This window comes from Rhinolophus sinicus, linkage group LG10 (genome assembly GCF_036562045.2).
Source record: "Rhinolophus sinicus isolate RSC01 linkage group LG10, ASM3656204v1, whole genome shotgun sequence".
Lineage (NCBI taxonomy): Eukaryota > Metazoa > Chordata > Mammalia > Chiroptera > Rhinolophidae > Rhinolophus > Rhinolophus sinicus.
In genome coordinates, this window is record NC_133759.1 from 52,604,477 (window position 1) to 52,622,487 (window position 18,011).

Consider the following 18,011-nt stretch of genomic DNA (forward strand, 5'->3'; position numbering starts at 1 on the left):
GCTCATGCCAGATGGTCCTGGGCAGGGCACCAACTGTGGCTGAACTTGGCCTGCAGCGAATCCCCTCCCAGGAGGCCCCAGGGCTGGCAGGCCCAGTGGCCAGCTTGGGATTGGGCTGGAGCATCCCCTGCCCCCCTCCAAGGATGACACATCCAAAGGGAAGACTGCGCAGGCAGCAGAGCCCCACTAGAGCAAACCCTTCTCTGTAGGGTCAGCCCCTGTACAACAGCTTCTCCCCTGTGTCATAGTCAGTCCTTCACAACCAATCAGCCTGAGGGTCAATCCCTCCCACTGATGTACAAACAGCAATCAAGTCTCAACCACAACGGCAGGGCACACAAAACCCAAACAAGAGACACACATGGAGCACCCAGCTCTGGTGATCAGGGAGACTACACCACTGGAACCCACAGGACACCTACTACATAAGGCCATTCTACTATGACTGGGAGGCATAGCAGCCCTACCTAATACATAGAAACAAACACAGGGAAGCAGCCAAAACGGGGAGACAAAGAAACATGTCCCATATAAAAGAACAGAAAAAGCTCTAGAAAAAAAACTAAACAAAATGGAGACAAGCAATCTACCAGACACAGAGTTCCAAACACTGGTTATAATGATGCTCAATGATCTCAGGGAGAACTTCAACAAAGAGATAGGAAACATAAAAATGGAGATAGAAAACAGGAAAAAGAATCAGTCAGAAATGAAAAATTCAATAACTGAAATAAAGAATACATTAGAGGAAATCAACAGTAGATTAGATGAAGCAGAGGATTGAATCAACGATTTAGGAGATAAGATAACAGAAAACAACTATAAAGTAAAAAGAATCCCCTCCCCCCCAAAAAATGAAGAGTTTAAGGGGCTCTTGGGACAACATCAATCATACCAACATTCATATCATTGGGGTATCAGAAGGAGAAGAGAACAAGTAATTGAAAACCTATTTGAAGAAATAATGACTAAAAACTCCCCTAACCCAGTGAAGGAAATAGATATACAAGCCCAGGAAGTGCAGAGTCCTAAACAAGATGAACCCAAAGAGGCCCACACCAAGACACATCATAATTAAAATGCCAAAGGTTAAAATCAGAGATAATCTTAAAAGCAACAAGAGAAAAACAATTAGTTACCTAAAAGGGAACTCCCATAAGACTGTCAGCTGATTTCTTAATAGAAACTTTGCAGGCTAGAAGGGATTGGCAGGAAATATTCAAAGCAATGAAAATCAAGGACTTATAATCAAGATTACTCTACCAGCAAAGTTATCATTTAGAATCAAAGGATAAAGAACTTCCCAGAGAAGAAAAAGCTAAAGGAGTTCATTGCCACCAAACCAGTATTACAAGGAATGTTAGAGGGACTTCTTTAAGATGGAAAATAAAGATAAAAATTATGAATAATAAAATGGCAATAGCTACATACCTATCAATACTTACTTTAAGTGTAAATGGATTAAATGCTCCAATCAAAAGACATGAGAAGGCTGAATGGATAAGAAAACAAAACCCTTACACATGAAGTAGGACGTCATAGGAATGGTGGCAGCGGGGCGCACTTTTTGAATTCTCCGGATCTTATCACAAACGGGACATTTTTAACCCATCAAAAGACTCTCTGCTCATCACGCAGAATAGCTAAGAGACTCATGCAAGGATTACTTGCAGGTGGGTAAATTGGGCGAGCAGGGGAAGAGGGAATGGAGCGGAGTGGAGACGCGGCCCGCATCTGTGGCTGTGGGGAAGTGGTCCGCATCTGTGGTGGTGGAAATGTGGCTGGCATCCGCAGCTGCAGAGACACAGGGGATCCCAGGATGGAACAGAGAACACAAAAGCCAGGAGGTGGGCTCTTACCCTGCGTCCCACAGCTGATCCCGAGGGGGCAGCATATGCAGCATTTGAGGCAATAACCTCAGCTGATACCTCCATTTGGGCCCTAGGCTGGACAAAGGACACAAACCCCATACCTGGGCCCCTCCCTGCTGCTCTTCCAATCCTACCCCCGCCCTTCCAGAGACTTAAACTGGCCCCTGAACTGAGGAGTAGTGTCAGATTACAGAGGAACCTTAGTGCTCAGGCTCTGGGAAGACTGGCGGGCAGCTCTGACCCAGGGGAGAGGCTGGGAAGAGTGTGATTTTTGCTGGGCTGGGAGAGAAGAGACTCCTCCGCCCCTGGCCACCACCTTTTCTGGCCTGCGGGAAGAGTGTGACACGGCTGGGCTGGGAGAGAGAAGACCCCTCCATCCCCAGCCTCCACCCTTTCTGGCCTGCCTAGGGTGGGGCAATTACAACTGCAGAGGCACTCCCAGGGATCAGCAGTAAGCAGCAGACACAGCTCCTGGCTTTCAGCAGCTCAGAAATCTCCCGCCCGCCACATACTCACACACACACACACACACACACACACACACACACACACACACGGAAGAAGTGCCCTAAGACTCAGGAGAACTGGACACAGGGCTGGCGGCGCTACCCTCAGTGCGCATATGTGCAGGCAAGGGCAGAAACTGTACTGACTTTGTAAAAACTACCATCCAGACCCCTCAGCCCCACGCATCTAAATCTGCAGTCCCAATGTCACTCTGGGCACCAGGTGACCGGCTCTGCCTACACAATATGCAGGGGACTCTTTGGTACAGCAAAGGACAACCTGGAGATTACTTGGTGGGCTTAAGCCAAGACTGGCGCTGCTTTTTGTTTTGTTCTGTTTTGTTTTGTCTTTATATCTTTGATATCTTTGCCTGTGTTGAGTGGGGGGTTGTCGGTTGTTTTTACATGTGAATGTATTTGATTTTTTCTTTGTTGTTGTTGAACTTGGTGATTTGCTTTGTTCTGAAATTGCCCTACCAGGGCCCAGCTTAAGAGGCACAAGGTTCAACATACCCAGAGGCCAACTCCAGACCAAACCAGAGTACTACTGGGTTTGACCTACAAGTGACACACCAGAGGTAATTCTCTACAGGCACAAGAGCCCATAGAGGCCAAACCACATTTAAGCGGTCAACCCTCATGCAGCAGAACACCCTGCGGTGGGCAGAGCCAAGTCTCACAACTAGTCAGCCTAGGCGTTAACCCCACCTACTAAAAAGCGAAAAGCAATTAAAGATCTTCTTTAACAGGACAATATACACAACACAAGAGTCACTTTTGGAGCACACGCAGGGGAGAAGAACGAAGTAGTGCAAGTCAAATATAAAGGACACATACTACATAAGATAACCCAGCAAGAACTAAGAACTCCAGGGCATCTACCTAATACGTCAAAGCAAACACACAGAGTCAGCCAGAATGGGGAAACAAAGAAACATGTCCCAAATAAAAGAACAGAAGAAACCTCCAGAAATGGAACCAAATGAAACAGAGGTAACCAACCTACCAGAGACAGAGTTCAGAACACTGATAAGAATGTTTAAGGAGCTTAGTGACGACATAAAGAAGGATGTAGAAATCATAATGAACAATCAGTTAGAACTAAAGAACACAATTACCGAAATAAAGAACTCACTTGAAGGAATTAACAGCAGGTTAGATGAAGCAGAGGATCGAATCAGCGACTTAGAAGAGAAGTTAGCAGAGATCACCCAAACAGAACAATAGAAAGAAAAAAGAATAAAAAACAATGAAGATGGTTTAAGAGACCTCTGGGATAACATCAAGCGCAACAACATGCACATCATAGGAATACCAGAAGGTGAAGAGAGGAAGCAAGGGATTGAGAACATATTTGAAGTAATAATGTCCAAAAACTTCCCTAACCTGATGAAGGAAACCAACATACAAGCCCAGGAAGTGCAGAGAGTTCCAACCAGGATAAACCCAAACAGGTCCACACCAAGACACATTATAGTTAAAATGGCAAAGGTTAAAGACAAAGAGAGAATCCTAAAAGCAGCAAGAGAAAGACAGAGGGTTACATACAAGGAACTCCCATAAGACTATCAAATGACTTTTCTACAGAAACATTGAAGGCCAGGAGGGAGTGGCAGGAGATACTCAAAGTGATGGAAAACAAAGGCCTACAACCTAGATTGCTTTATCCAGCAAGGCTATCATTTAAAGTTGATGGAGAGATAAAGAGCTTCCCAGAAAAGAATAAGCTAAAGGAATTTATTACCACCAAGCCAGCATTGCAAGAAATACTAAAAGGACTTCTGTAAATAGAAGAAAGATGAAAACAATCTAACTACAAATTTTAAAATGGCAATAACTATGTACCTATCAATAATCACTTTAAATGTAAATGGATTAAATGCTCCAATCAAGAGACATAGGGTGGCTGAGTGGATAAGAAAGCAAGACCCTTGTATATGCTGTATACAAGAGACTCACCTCAGATCAAAAGACACACACAGGCTGAAAGTGAAGGGTTGGAGTAAGATATTTCATGCAAATGGAAATGAGAAAAAAGCTGGAGTTGCAATACTTATATCTGACAAAATAGACTTTAAAATGAAGAACATATTAAAAGACAAAGATGGACACTATATAATAATAAAGGGATCGATCCGACAAGAGGACATAACCCTAGTAAACATTGATGCACCCAACATAGGAGCACCTAAATATATAAAGCAGATATTGATTGACATAAAGACAGAGATTAACAGTAACACTATCATAGTAGGGGACTTCAACACACCTCTGACTACAAGGGACAGGTGTTCCAGACAGAAAATCAATATGGAAACAATAGCCTTAAATGATACATTGGACCACTTTGATTTAATCGATATTTTCAGAGCATTTCACCCCAATGCTGCAGAATACACGTTCTTCTCAAGGGCATATGGAACATTTTCCAAGATAGACCATATGTTAGGCCACAAAACAAGTCTTGATAAATTTAAGAAAATTGAAATCATACCAATTGTTTTCTCTGACCACAGTGCTATGAAATTAGAAATGAACTACAGGAAAAAAACTGGAAGACACACAAATTCATGGAGGCTGAATAACATGTTACTAAATAATGAATGGGTCAAGCAGGAGATCAAGGAAGAAATCAAAAGATATCTCGAGACAAACGAAAATGAAAACACGACGACCCAAAATCTATGGGATGCCGCAAAAGCAGTCCTAAGAGGGAAATTCATAGCATTGCAGGCCTACCTAAAGAAACAAGAAACATCACTAATCAACAGTTTATCTTCACACTTAAGGGATCTGGAAAAAGAACAGCAAAATAAGCCCAAAGGGAGTACAAGGAAGGAGATAATAAAGATCAGAGCGGAAATAAATGAAATAGAAACCAGAAAAACAATACAAAAGATCAATGAATCCAAGAGTTGGTTCTTAGAGAAGATAAACAAAATTGACAAACCTTTAGCCAGACTCATTAAAAAAAAGAGAGAGAGGACCCAAATTAATAAAATCAGAAATGAAAGAGAAGTGACAACAGACACCGCAGAAATACAAAAAATTTTAAGAAATTACTATGAGCAACTATATGCCAACAAATTTGACAATCTGGAAGAAATGGACAATTTTCTAGAGGTGTACAACCTTCCAAGGCTAACTCAAGAAGAAACAGAAAACCTGAATAGACTGATTACCACCAGGGAAATTGAATCAGTAATCAACAATCTCCCAACAAACAAAAGCCCTGGACCAGATGGCTTTACAGGTGAATTTTACAAAACGTTCAAAAAAGAATTATCACCTATTCTCCTCAAGCTCTTCCAAAAAATCCAGAAGGAGGGAAGGCTCCCAAACATTTTTTACAAAGCCACTATCACCATGATCCCAAAATCAGACAAAGAGACCACAAAAAAAGAAAACTACAGGCTGATATCGCTAATGAACATAGATGCAAAAATCCTCAACAAAATATTAGCGAACAGAATTCAGCAATACATTAAAAAGATCATGATCAAGTGGGATTCATCCCTGGTATGCAAGGGTGGTTCAACATCTGCAAATCAATTAATGTGATACACCACATTAACAAAATGAAAAATAAAAATCACATGATCATATCAATAGATGCAGAAAATGCATTTGATAAAATCCAGCAGCCATTTATGATTAAACCCTTAATAAAGTGGGAATAGTGGGATCATATCTCAACATAATAAAGGCCATATATGATAAACCCACAGCTAACATCATACTCAATGGGGAAAAGCTAAAACCATTCCCCTTAAGATCAGGAACAAGGCAAGGTTGCCCACTTTCTCCACTTCTATTCAACATAGTGTTGGAAGTTCTAGCCACAGCAATCAGACAAGAAAAAGAAATAAAAGGCATCCAAATCGGTAAGGAGGAAGTAAAATTGTCATTATATGCAGATGATATGATACTATATATAGAGAACCCTAAAGACTCCACCAAGAAACTATTAGAGCTGATAGATGAATTTAGTAAAGTAGCAGGATACAAAATTAATATTCAGAAATCAGTTGAATTTGTATATACTAATAATAAAACATCAGAAGGAGAAATTTAAAAAGCAATCCCATTTACAATTGCTCCAAAGACTATAAAATCCCTGTGAATAAATTTAACCAAAGAAGTAAAAGTCTGTGCTCAGAAAATGATAAGATACTGAAGAAAGAAATGAAAGAAGATACAAACAGATGGAAACACATACCATGTTCATGGATAGGAAGAATTAATATAGTTAAAATGTCCATACTGCCTAAGGCAATATACATATTCAATGCAATTCCTATCAAACTACCAACGATGTTTTTCACAGAAATAGAACATATAATCCTAAAATTTATATGGGACCATAAAAGACCCTGGATAGCCTCAGCAATCTTGAGAAATAAGAACAAAGTGGGAGGTATAACAATTCCTGACATCAAATTATACTACAAGGCTATAGTAATCAAAACAGCATGGTACTGGCATAAAAACAGACACATAGATCAATGCAACAGAATAGAGAGTCCAGAAATAAATCCATGCCTATATGGCCATTTAATCTACGACAATGGAAGCAAGAATGTATGGTGGGGTAAAGACAGTCTATTCAATAAATGGTGGTGGGAAACCTGGACGGACACATGCAAAAAAATGAAGCTGGACCACCTCCTTACACCATATACAAAAATAAATTCAAAATGGCTTAAAGACTTAAATGTAAGATCTGAAACTATAAAATTCCTAGAAGAAAATATAGGAAGAAACTTCACAGACATTAACCAGAGTAAGCTTTTTACTGATATATCCCCTAGTGCGAGGGAAGTAAGAGAAAAAATAAACATGTGGGATTACATCAAACTAAAAAGTTTTTTCACAGCAAAGGAAACCATCAATAAAACAAAAAGGGATCCTACTGAATGGGAAAATATATTTGCCAATGATATATCTGATAAGGGGTTAGTATCACAAATTTATTAAAAACTCACTCAACTCCAAAAAAACAACCCAATTAAAAAATGGGCAGAGGACATGAAGAGACATTTTTCTGAAAAGGACATACAGATGGCAAACAGACATATGAAGAAATGCTCAACCTCACTATCCATCAGAGAAATGCAAATAAAAACCACAATGAGATACCACCTCACCTCAGTCAAAGTGGCTATCATCAATAAATCAACAAACAACAAGTGCCGTTGGTGTGGATGTGGAGAAAAGGGAATGCTTGTGCACTGTTGGTGGGATTGCAGATTGGTGCAGCCACTATGGAAAACAGTATGGAGGTATCTCAAAAATCTGAAAATGGAACTACCTTATGATCCAGCAATTCCTCTCCTAGGTATCTATCTGGAGAAATCCAAAACTCCAATTCAAAAATCTTTATGCACTCCTATGTTTATTGCAGCACTATACACAATAGCCAAGACATGGAAACAACCAAAATGCCCATCGGTAGATGACTGGATTAAGAAACTGTGGTACATTTATACAATGGAGTATTACGCAGCCATAAAGAAGAAAGAAATCTTACCATTTGCAACAACATGGATGGACCTAGAGAACATTATGTTAAGTGAAATAAGTCAGACAGAGAAAGACAAATACCATATGATCTCACTTATATGTGGAATCTAAAGAAAAGAATAAGTGAATGAACTAATCAGAAACAGTTTTGGAGACAGAGGAAAAACTGAGGGTTGCTAGATGGGCGGGGGTGGGGTGGGGATAAGGGGGAAGGTGAGGGGATTAGAAAACAGTTGGTAACCACAAGATGGCCACGGGGTTTTGAAAATTAATTTGGGGAATGTAATCAATAATGTAAAGATTTTGTAGGGTATCTGATGGACACGGGTCCCATTTGGGAGACCACCTCAGGGATGATGTAGATGCCTGATCTCTGCACTGTACACCCGAAGCTGAACAATAATGAATGCCAACTATAATTATATATCTATATATCTATATATCTATATATCTATATATCTATATCTATATCTATATCTATCTATCTATCTATCTATATGTATATGTATATATATATATATATATGTATGTATATACTTACAAGAAGCGGAGTACAGCATTAGGAATAGAGACAGTGGAAATGTAATGGCTCTGTGCGATGTCAGAGGGATAGTGGATGGGGGGAGGGGGTTCACACAGTGTGAGGGATATAAATGATAAACGTCTAAGTATTATTTTGTCTTGTGCACCTGAAACTAATAAAAAAAAACACGAAAAAAAGAAAAAAAAGAAAAAAAAGAAACCCCTTACACATGCCTAAAAGAGACTCACTTTAGGTTGAAAGACACACAGACTGAAAGTAAAGGCACAGGAAAAAGATATTTCATGAAAGTGGAAACAAAATAAAAAAGCAGTGGTAGCAATATTTATACAAGACAAAATGGATGATAAAACAAAGGCTATAATAAGAGACAAAGAAGGACTCAGCAATCCTATTTCCTGGTATGTATCCAAATTAACCCAAACGCTATGTTGAGGGGATGTGAGCATCCACATGTTCATTACAGCATTGTTTACAATGGCCAATATGTGGAGGCAGCCTAGGTGTCTATCGATGGATGATGAATGGATAAAGAGGAGCTGGTACATATATACAATGGAGTACAATGGAATATTGCTTGGCCATGAAAGGGAATGGGTTCTCACCATCTACGGGGGCATGGATGGACCTAAAGGGTATTGTATTGAATGAAGTATGTCAGACATCGAAAGACAGATGCAATGTGATTTCCCTTGTATGTGGAATCTAAAGAACAAAATAAACAAACAAACAAAACAGAAAAAACAAAGTCATAGATACAGAGAACATTTTGATCGTCGCCAGACAGGAGGGGGGTTGGGAATGGGTGAAAAAGGGAAAGGGATTAAGAAGGACAAATTGGTAGTTACACAGTAGTCATGGGGATGTAGGGTATAGAATAAGGAACAAAGTCAATAATAATTGTAATATCTATGTATAGTGTCAGATGGTTAGTAGATTTATTGGGGTGATATGTGGGAGAAGGGGTAGGGGACTGGGTGAAAAAGGTGAAGGCATTAATAAGTACAAATTGATAGTTACACAGTAGTCATGGGGATGTAAAGTAAAGCATAGGGAATATAGTCAATGATATGGTAATAACAATGTATAGTGACTGGTGGATACTAGACTAGTCAGGGGGATCACTTCTGAAATTATATAAATGTCTAGCCACTATGCTGTACATCTGAAATTAATATAAAATAATATTGAATTTGAATTGTAATTGAAAAATTAAAAAAGGGGGGAAAGGAGAATGGGAATAAGGGGTTCAAATTTCCAGGTATAAAAGAAATAAGTCATGGGTACAGCCTAGGGAATATAGTCAATAATATTGTGATAGCGTGGTACGGTGTCAGATGGTTGCTAGACTTATGGTGATCACTTCTTTAGGTGTATAAATGTTGAATAATTATTGTGTACACCTGAAACTAATATAATATTGTCTGTTAGCTATATTTTAATAAAAATCTTAAAAAAATATTAGGAGAAACGTACAAAACATGCTAAATTCTGATAAAAGTCTTCACTGAGTATGTAAAACACAATTTGAATGATAATTATGTCTGGGACTCAAGCCCTGGGCATGACATATTATATACATACTTGCACTTGGGTTACATATAAGTGTTTAGATAGAAAATGTAATATTTTACTCCTTTACAAGTTTCATTGTACCTAATTATGTAAAACCATCATTGGTGAGCTAAGAGAAGATAATATGAAACCACTCAAGCCATATATCAGGTTTTGAATATTAAGTTATAGAAAAAAAACCATTTAAATACATTATAGAAATTTGATTCTGAAAATTCTTGGCAATGCCAGTCCATCATTGTCAAATTAACTAAAAGTGTGCTATTCAAATCCCAATTTTATTTATATAAAAATGTAAACCTCTTTAAAAGTTTTGCTTTCTGATAATATTTATAATAATATAAAATCCAACAAGTAATTCACCTTATTTCTTGTTATGACCCAGAGTACTCAATTCAAATTTGAACTACTTTTATCCACTATCTATGGGAAAATATAGTTATTTTATTCATAAGTACTCCGTGATCTCAACTACAAAACTGAAAAACTGCAATGCAAATACGAAGACAAATTAGTAATATCCAGTAAATGTTTCACTGGAAATGGTTGTGAGAAGATAACAATTTCTTGTTCTAAGTGATTTAAACGCCCAGAAAAAAATAAATAAATGAGGTGTTTGTGTGCTTAAAACATAATTAAAATTTGTATTCAAATGCTAGTTTAAGAAAAAACTGATTTTAAAAGCCAATGATATTTCCTGTAAGGTCATTGCTGTGATATTTTAAATGGTACTTTTTTTTCTATTTTGAAAGCTACATATTTTAATAGAGAATGGTCCAAAATGTTTTTAAGGTCAAACTGGAAATATGTTGATGATTTAAAAATGCAAGCAAAGTGCTTTATTATATTATACCACCAGAGTGTTATTGTAGTTTAAAAATATCATTAAATCAGCACAAACCCACACTTATCATTTCCTGCACATTTTTCACACTGAGCTGCCTTCTGACTATGAGTAATCTGTTAATCTGCTCTTCGCCTCACAATTCGTCAAAGTGACAGATTCATTCCTTCTCTAATACATAATATCTTCATTTACTATATGCCTTGCTGCATCTTTCTTTTTTGCTAGCACTGAAATTTAGAAAATCACAAGTAAATTTAGAGAATATCACAAGGGTAGTTGTTCTTGTTTGTTTCCCATTTTTTCCATTATTCCAGCAGGAGAAACTAAAGCTTTTCTGGACTCTTAACATGAGTTAATAGTATTTCCAAAATGAAAGCAATTTCAGGTTTCACTAAAGGTGTCGTTAAAGCGGTCAGAAGAGGGAAAATAATAAAATGCGAAGTAACTGCACCTTTCCTTCCCTATGTCAAAACACTGACCATAACAGAATTTTCTTCCAATGCTACTGGGCAGTGAATAGATTGTCACCTTCCACTTCCAACCTCTAGGTGGAAAGAAAAAGATACCATTAAAAAAAAAAAAAAAAAAGAAAACGAAAAGAAAAATATATTCATCCAGTAGTTTAGGAATGAATTTCCTAAAAAGACAGAGCATAAACACTACTACTTGATTGAAAGCCCCACTGTGATTTTATTTAAGCTAAGAACTTCATTTTTATCACAATGTCGACTGATCTCAGTTTCTAGTTCTTTGCAATTTTGATAATACAAATGGTTTTGCTGTTTAAAAATTGTTTGCTGTTAATTCAGCAGAAGATATTTTACTCTCCCCTCCTTTCTTGCTTTGATTCTGTTGCTTATTAGCCTTTAATTTCTGTATATAGAGAATGAAGATCGCTTCTCGGCCTTTTGGCTGAGATCAAGTGTGGAGAATAAAGAACTGAAAAATAAGAGAATATGTCAAATTCTAGTGAGATTTCTCCCATCTTAAATAACCATCTACAAATCAGCATTTGGCTGCACTTGTTACTGATCCACGTGTTCACATCATAAAACAAAGGTCATGACTGTTAACCTCAAGGTCAAAAGCAAAGAAGTTGTTTACAGCAAAATACGAGACGCTGCCTTCTAACCAGTCTCGTTTCAGCACATATGGATATATTTTTTCCGTGCATACACCCAACACCAAACGGCATTTTCTTACCCTGAGCACCAAATTGCATCTGATTTGTCTTAATCAATAGCATGGAGTTAAAGGCTTTTTTAAGAAAATCAATGGACAAGAAAGAGTCAATAGAACAATAATATTAGTGTTAATTCAATCAAATCAGTTATAAGTTGTTTGCCTTTTCTCTTTTAAGTCATTTTAAAGGGGCTGGACCTTTGACATGCATGGTATTTATTATACTGAGTGGGTTTTTATGTGGTAATGAACAGCAAAATATGAAGCTGTAAACTCTGGTAAACATAACATTGCTTGAGTGAAAAATTATGTGTTTTAACTTTAACCAATTTCAAAATGCAATGTTTTCCATTTACAAGAGAAACGAAAGAATTACCGGGAAGTACAGCCAACTGCCAACAAAAGCAGAGCCTGGGAGGGGGCACAGGTTGGAAAGGCTGTGATTTTTCCGTGCCAGGCTTGGTACCAGCCCCTCGGCACCTTTCCTAAAACATTCACACACTGCTTTGATGACATGCAATGAGGACTGGTCCGTGCCGGGAGTCTGAAAGCTCACTAATGGCACGTTAAAGCCATGCCCCGCACATAGTAGGTGCTTCAAAAATACTCACAGAACGTTGCTGAGGGTATGAACTGCAATACACTTTCAATCCTTTGCTGCTGTTGTGGTTCCTTGTTTAAACAACAAGGGAAGTTATTCTGTGCAAGGTTACAAAATGAAGGATGAGGCAGTGCTTCTACGGATGAGACTGGCTGTGGCCATTTAACCATAATTATGGTCTTCCATTTTTTAGGTTCACGTCATTATCCTGGACCTCAGCCTGCATTCCCTCCCCGCCCACCCCTCAGATAGAATAGAGGTGAATGTTATATAAACTGGAATTAGTACTTCGACTTTTTAAAGGCGCTCATTACTCTAGAAGGGGAAGCTGGATCTTTTAATTAAAAGCAGAAACTGTAAAATGTTAGAATGGTAAATAATTGCTTCGGTAATTACCTTCTTTACCCTGGACTCTGCGCCAAAGGTAATCTGAGTTCATCATCTGGATGGATAACAGTGACTGGGAGGCCTGGGTAATTGCGGGAGCCACACATTCTGCTAGTTAAAAATGCTAAGATTCTTCAGGGATCCATCATTTCAGATACAGGAGCTTTGGGGAGGTGGAGGAAGAAGATGCAATCTGTTGTTCTGAAACTCATGGAAATAGGTTGCATAAGTTTTTGTAATTCTGGAAAACATGACAATAGCTAAAATATTGATGAGTATTTCTCCAGCTCTAATGGCTTAATACTCTCTCATGGAGAACAAATAGAAAAGTAAGGGGACTCAGGTTGAAGTGCTCAGTCCCAGAGAGACCTGGTCAGAAAGCAGGTAAACATCTCAACTGAGAAACTGGAGAGTGGGGTCAGCTGATGCTCAGGCAGAGAGGGCCACAGTGAACAAGTGGAGAGAGCAAAGAAAAATAAACCCGTGGTCAGGCAGGCAGGATGGCACCCAGTCCTCTGCGGTGATGGCTAGTTAGGGCTTGGGACAGGGTGATTGGAGCAGGTATGCAATCTAACAGGCTCTGGTAGAAAAATTGATCAGAATCAGGACTAAGCGTGGGCCGGGCAGGCCAAGTGCCAAGAGCAGAGGAGGCGAGAGAACTGATGGGGGCCGGGATAGTCAGCTGCCCCCCTCTGTTGGTGAATTGTTGGGTTCTTTGGAACCCAATGGGAATGGTGCTCCCCCAAGTTGTACAGGGCATCGTCCTAAGTTCAGAGTGGTCAGAGGTGAGAAGCAGGATGATTCTTGAGGGATTTGGTTTGCTATCAGGGGTACCTTTAGCTCAGGTTTTCTCTGGGGAGGTGCTAGAGAACCTAGAGAAGCCATTCTGAGCCTGACCTTTGCTGTAGACTGTGGAGGAAAGGGGCCCAGCTGAGTCTCTTCAGACCAGGTGTTTTTAAAGTCTATTGTAAAGGTAGGTCAGTGGACTGCACACCTCTCTGGGAACAGGAGGGGCACGGAGTCACTTGAATTTAAGAGGGCACCAGCAACAGAGGTTCTCTCTCTCTCTCTCTCTCTCTCTCTCTCTCTCTCTCTATATATATATATATATATATATATATATATATATATATATATATATATATATATATACCAGTTAATCAGGAAATTCTCTGTTGTACTTTGGTCTGAAGGAGGAATATTTGTTAAAAATTCAGCTTACTTCTTTTAAAATGATCCAAAAAACGTAATCATCTGAAGAGGAACATGACATGCAATTTCTGTATTTCATTTCATTTATTTATACATTTTTCTCTTTTGTGTTGGTCAGACAAAAACGTAACCCATAGAGAAGCCCATTAGGCTGATTCCCGACAGTTGGAGTGAAAAGAAAAATGAAGCCGCTGTGATCAGTCCAGACTAGTGCTTGTAGGTTACGATGACAGGCCAGCTTGCCTCAGTCAGGCCAGCTGAGCCAGCATGAACCAGGGTCAGTGGTTATTAATCATTTGTCAACGTCTTCAGGGCTTTATCAGATAATTATAGTTATAAGTATGTTTATATCAGAAAAACATGTGGCAAAGCTGCAAAAGATTCAAGCCCTAACACAATCTGCACTGACATTTTAAAAAAATACAGATAAGCGATAAATCATAAAACAAACATTTTAGAAAACCATGCCTTTCATTACTGGGCATTCTAGAATTATTTTCTATACTGTTTATTTCCCTAAATATTTAGAACCTTATAGAGCTTTAGACAACCTTTCCTCTTCCCCCTCATTTTCCAATGAGTTGTAAAAATAGCAAGTAAATCATTTGAAAAGAAAGACTGGTTATATACTCCATCCATACGAACAGACAACTAGAATGTAATCACAGCTTATTTTACAAAACCCATTCTTGAGCAAAAATATCTTGAGCTGTTCCGAAGAATCTACATAAACACATCTATAGATGTGCCTAAGGGACAGCTCTAAACTCCACAAACCAATAGATGGCATTTAAAAATAAATGACCGAAGGCTGCAAACAGCATCCATTTTGCTCTGTTTGGCAGCATGTAAGTTTTCACGTTAGGAAACACTTCTCAACATGAATGGACTGTGAAATTGTTTCCTCTTACCCAACACTCCTCTAAACTGTATTAGATTATATTAGCCATGTCTGCACCCTGTCATAGAGGCTGTCAGCGCCCCAAGAGGCAATGTGTGTGGACACTGGCGGTAAGGGCCCCAGCATGAGATGCTGCCTAAGTGTCAGTCAGAAGGTTAAGAAAAAACAATGGGAAACACCACACCCATGCCTAACAATGCAAAGGGAAATGGCTTTGTTGTAAATCTAGACATGCAAGGGAATATGACGAAGTAAAGCATGTGTATTTCAATTCCCAGATTGTAAACATCTCAGGAAGTGATTACCATTGTATCTCACCTCTATCCAATGTCAAGCATTGCCCTATAGCAAGTAAATCATTTGAAAAGAAAGACTGGTTATGAGTGTAAGTGAATCCTTTCACTCCGAGGAAAACACTGTATAAATAGATGCAGTGTTCTAGTGATTTTCATCTTAGAGTGGACTCTTCAAAACCCAAATCTGCCTGCCTTATAGACTGCATACTATCTGCAACTTCAATCATAAATACAAAAAACTAGGGCATGTTGCAGAAATAAAAAAATTTTCCAGAATAAAATGTAAATGAAGGAACTTTGGAGATACTGGTTGTGGTTACATTAGCAAAGCTAATCGAAAGTTGACTCTAGATATGTATGTGTGTAGGTAAAAGTTAAACAATATAAAAATCTTAGGTTCTTAGGTCTTTGGATATTGTAGCTATTTCACCAAAACTCATGTGGCCATTTCACCTCTCCAAGGGCACCACCGAGCTCTCCTCCCAGTGACCTGCATGTGCCCAGATCACCGCACTATCATGTTTGCATCACTGTGATCACTCTAATCACAACACTTAATTCATGGAATCAAGAGCCTACCTGCTTCTCATTTACTGTTCAGAGCCTCTGTACGCTGAACGTTAATACAGGATTCAGGTTAGATGCTTGCTTATCCATGAGGGTAGACTTACAGACTTATCTTTTCAGTCCTCATATATATTTTTTCATATTCATCATCAGTATCTTTTAACTTTTTTATTTTAGAGTCTGAAACATGGGATACTATTTGTAGGAAATATAATAAAAATCTTAAGAAGAATCATATCTTTCAATTTTAAGTTAAATTATGTATATTACATGATTCAATTTATCACATTTTTATATGATGATCTATGCTGACCTCATAATTTTATCATTTTCTCTATTTATGGCCCAATAATGCCTTTCTGCCAATTCTCCAAGCTGCTAAATTTATGAGCCAAGAGCCAAGCCATGTAATCTGCAGGTGTCCTAAACAGCGATATAACAGTGTTCTAGAAAACTGGTGGATAACCTGCTGGCTAATAGGATTAATGGCATTTTATTTTTTTGCTTTAGAATTTGGCCTTTTATTATGTAAAATGTAAATTAATTTTTCCTAAATGAATGGACATTTAATTGGTTAAATAAAATATTCTATTTAGTTAGTGAATTTTCTTATAGTCTATCTTGGATAATTAAATTTTAAAGGAGATATTTAAAGTCACATACTACCACTTCTAAATATTAATTAATTAATTCATGAATCCATCCAATAGTATAAGTATGTTTTCTATATAGGGCAGTGTTTCCTTCAATAGTGGAGCTGGTTTCCATCTGTAAAGTCTATAATGAGTCTCATCAAAGTCACAGAGTCTAAAACTGGGAATTACTTCAGAGAGCATGTAACTCAAATCCTTTTATACATGAGGGTGTTCATATGATGAAGTCTGGGCAGGTGGAGAGGTTTGTCTGAGATCATTTACCAGGTTAGTAGCAGAATTAGGAGGAGAATTAGGTTCCCCTTCTCCTTTTATTCAAACAAAAGGTTCCACTTTTTGACACGTCTTACTATAACTTTCACTTGTTCAGACTTCAAATTCTGACTTTGTTATAATTTCAACCAAAGTTGGATTTCAAGTTACCTTGAAAGTTTACTCATATATAGATAAAAAGATTTTGTTAGTAAAATCTAGATGAGTTCAATGATTGCATGAGACATATTCACATATTGAGAGAGAACTGATTTTAAGAATGTTAACATACCTTTTTACATGTACTGAAATTACAATCTGAAATTTGAGCCTATTATGGTATTTACTTATGATAGTGACAATTCCCCCTACTAAATAACATGAAAGAATGACCAGATCAAGTGCATAGACCAGGAATACTTAGAAGAGATTACTAATAAAGAACATTTACTCTCTACATCATGAATATTATGGGCCCCATTAAAAGTCCTGTAAACCATGTAGTTGGTGTCCTGGCAGCCATGTTAGTTTTACATGGATTTGATTTGCTGTTCATTGCTGATTGGACCAGAAGTGGACACTTGGCCCAAGCTAGGCCAATCACATTCTCTTTCCTGGAAAGTAGGAACTGGGATTCAGACACAGCCTGCCAGCCTCGGCATGTATTTTGAACTGTAATATGTAAACTTACGAGCTGTCAGACAGCCATATGTGACTGGGAAGCAGAAAAAGCTGGTGCTCAGAGAGAAGAATGGATCAGACAGGAGGGAGCAAGCAAAGATGGAGTGAGGATTATTTCCAGTTCCTAGTTTCAGGCTCCTCCTGAGGACTGGCTGCCCCTGGGTTCCAGGATATAGCCCTACATTCTTATTTAACAAATCTTTGCTTGTCTCTCTCTCTCTGTCTCTCTCTGTCTCTCTCTCTCATAAATTATTTTTGTTATGTGCAATCAATGAGTCTTAATTCAGACACTGTGTAACAGATATCACACTCTCTCTGGATCCCGAGCTATGATGCTCTTGCTGGCGTTTGGGTCTATTCCGTGGGACAAGTCACAGTGCAGGCGAAAGAGCTTGACAATGAGATGCATTCCAATA

The 18,011-nt window shown here is 38.4% G+C and overlaps 1 protein-coding gene across 3 annotated transcripts in view; it reads right to left on the reverse strand.

The window, feature by feature from the left end:
- CFAP20DC (CFAP20 domain containing) overlaps positions 1-18,011 on the reverse strand; it is a 256,111-nt gene that overhangs the window by 31,905 nt on the left and 206,195 nt on the right. The window lies entirely within an intron of this gene.